This window comes from Nerophis lumbriciformis, linkage group LG13 (genome assembly GCF_033978685.3).
Source record: "Nerophis lumbriciformis linkage group LG13, RoL_Nlum_v2.1, whole genome shotgun sequence".
Classification (NCBI taxonomy): domain Eukaryota; kingdom Metazoa; phylum Chordata; class Actinopteri; order Syngnathiformes; family Syngnathidae; genus Nerophis; species Nerophis lumbriciformis.
The window spans coordinates 18,444,865-18,447,920 of record NC_084560.2 but is presented as its reverse complement, the minus strand read 5'-3'; positions in this window follow the sequence as shown (position 1 = coordinate 18,447,920).

Below are 3,056 nucleotides of genomic sequence, written 5' to 3'. Positions count from 1 at the left end.
TGTGGACTGAACGTGCCAACAACTTTTTTTCCCCACACCCACACACACATAGACCGCGCCTCTTTTCTTCTCTCCGGCTTGTGACAGAGGAAGATTCAGAAGAACGACACCGCAGCGCTTCTGTTTCTAGCCGATACTACATCAAAAGTAACATAAAATAACGCAGTAACGCATCATGTAGTAACGGTAACTAAATTACTGAATAAAAAAAAATAACGCGTTAGATTACTAGTTACCGCCGAAACTAACGGCGTTACAGTAACGCGTTACTTTGTAACGCGTTAGTCCCAACACTGCTCATACCAGCATTCTTCCCTGCTTGGCACTCAGCATCAAGGGTTGGAATTGGGGGTTAAATCACCAAAAATGATTCCCAGGCGCGGCGCCGCTGCTGCCCACTGCTCCCCTCACCTCCCAGGGGGTGATCAAGGGGATGGGTCAAATGCAGAGGACAAATTTCATTACACCTAGTGTGTGTGTGACAATCATTGGTACTTTAACTTAACTTTAACTTTACACATACAAACTGTAGCACACAAAAAAGCACATTTAATTAAAAAAAAAACGTTATTATGGTCTTACCTTTACTTAGAAATTAAGTCCATGCGCCGCAACTAAAGCCCTCACTTAAACTTTCCACGTGCAAGATTGAATCTATTTAAAAAAGTGTAACCGAGGGTTTATAAATGTCGCCTATACTGTATGAAACTACAAAATAACAAACACGGAGGCTCCAGTTTACACGAGGACCACTTTATTTACCTTCTTTCAAAAACCTCCGCAACGTGACATCACTTCCCCTCTTAGCGCCTTCAAAATAAGAGCTCAAGGCATATACTGTATAACAGCGCATAACAGGAACTTAACATCACAAAGAGGAAAGCCCATGAAAATAGGTTACAAAAGTTATCTAATAAGAAGCCAAAAAGTGCAAAAACAATAATGTTCGTGTTGGAGGAGTTGTGAATTAGGTACACCTGCAGTCTGCAGGTGTATCTAATGTTGTGTCCCTGCAGTCATTCACAACTCCTCCAACACCAACATTAGTTTTTGCACTTTTTGGCTTCTTATGAAATCATTTTTTAAAATAGATTCAATCTTGCACGTGGAAAGTTTAAGTGTGGGCTTTAGTTGATATAACAATTCTACGGCGGGGGTGCAGGAAGCGGGATTACTGGAGCCTCAGCCAGTGCGTCTTTTGCAGCCGTTTTATGATCGCTCAGCACAAGAAATACTTTACACACATACAGTTGTTGACAAAATACACTGTACATTATATACCTCAGCCAACTAAACTATGGAAATGTATAATATCATTCATATAGCAATACAGTCTCACTGCACAGCAGGCAAGCAGTTAGCCGAGTCATTGCGCAATCCATGTTGCGGCACTGAGTGACGTGCCTCAACTGGCTGCTGATCACCGCACCGTCTCTTCTCAGTATTTGAATGGCAAATGTGAAAATTCAGCGATTTTGAATAAAAATAATCTAAAACTGGTGAAGTTAAATGGAAAATAACTTTATAGTATAATCACTGGATACATATAACAATTTAATAAAAATGTTTTCTTTTTACATTTTTTTTCTTTCCATGATGGCAGGTGAGGCCCCGCCTCACCTGCCTCTAGTGACTGCACGTCACTGATATACACATATATATATATATGCATATATGTGTATATATATACACATATGTGTATGTGTATATATATATATATATGCACATATGTGTGTATATATATATATATATATATATATATATATATATATATATATATATATATATACTCACATATGTGTATATATATACTCACATATGTGTGTATATATATATATATATATATATATATATATATATATACTCACATTTGTGTGTGTGTAGATATATATACACATATGTGTGTATATATATATATATATATATACTCACATATGTGTATGTATACACATATATGTATATGTGTATACATACATATGTGTGTATATATATGTGTATATATGTGTGTGTGTGTATGTATACATATATGTATATATTTGTGTATATATACATATATGTGTCTATGTATATATACAGTGGGGCAAAAAAGTATTTAATCAGCCACCGATTGTGCAAGTTCTCCCACTAAATATGATGACAAAGGTCTGTAATTTTCATCATAGGTACACTTCAACTGTGAGAGACAGAATGTGAAAAAAAATCCAGGAATTCACATTGTAGGAATTTTAAAGAATTTATTTGTAAATTATGGTGGAAAATATTTGGTCACTTCAAACAAGGAAGATCTCTGGCTCTCACAGACCTGTAACTTCTTCTTTAAGAAGCTCTTCTGTCCTCCACTCGTTACCTGTATTAATGGCACCTGTTTGAACTTGTTATCTGTATAAAAGACACCTGTCCACAGCCTCAAACAGTCAGACTCCAAACTCCACTATGGCCAAGACCAAAGAGCTGTCGAAGGACACCAGGAAAAGAATTGTAGACCTGCACCAGACTGTGAAGAGTGAATCTACAATAGGCAAGCAGCTTGGTGTGAGAAAATCAACTGTGGGAGCAATTATCAGAAAATAGAAGACATACAAGACCACTGATAATCTCCCTCGATCTGGGGCTCCACGCAAGATCTCATCCCGTGGGGTCAAAATGATCATGAGAACAGTGAGCAAAAATCCCAGAACCACACGGGGGGACCTGGTGAATGGGACCAAGGTAACAAAGGTTACCATCAGTAACACACTACGCCGACAGGGAATCAAATCCTGCAGTGCCAGACATGTCCCCCTGCTTAAGCCAGTGCATGTCCAGGCCCGTCTGAAGTTTGCCAGAGAGCACATGGATGATACAGCAGAGGATTGGGAGAATGTCATGTGGTCAGATGAAACCAAAATAGAACTTTTTGGTATAAACTCAACTCGTCGTGTTTGGAGGAAGAAGAATACTGAGTTGCATCCCAAGAACACCATACATACTGTGAAGCATGGGGGTGGAAACATCATGCTACAACTGGGTTCTATTAACACAGATATAACTGTATCTACGACGGATACTGCAATACA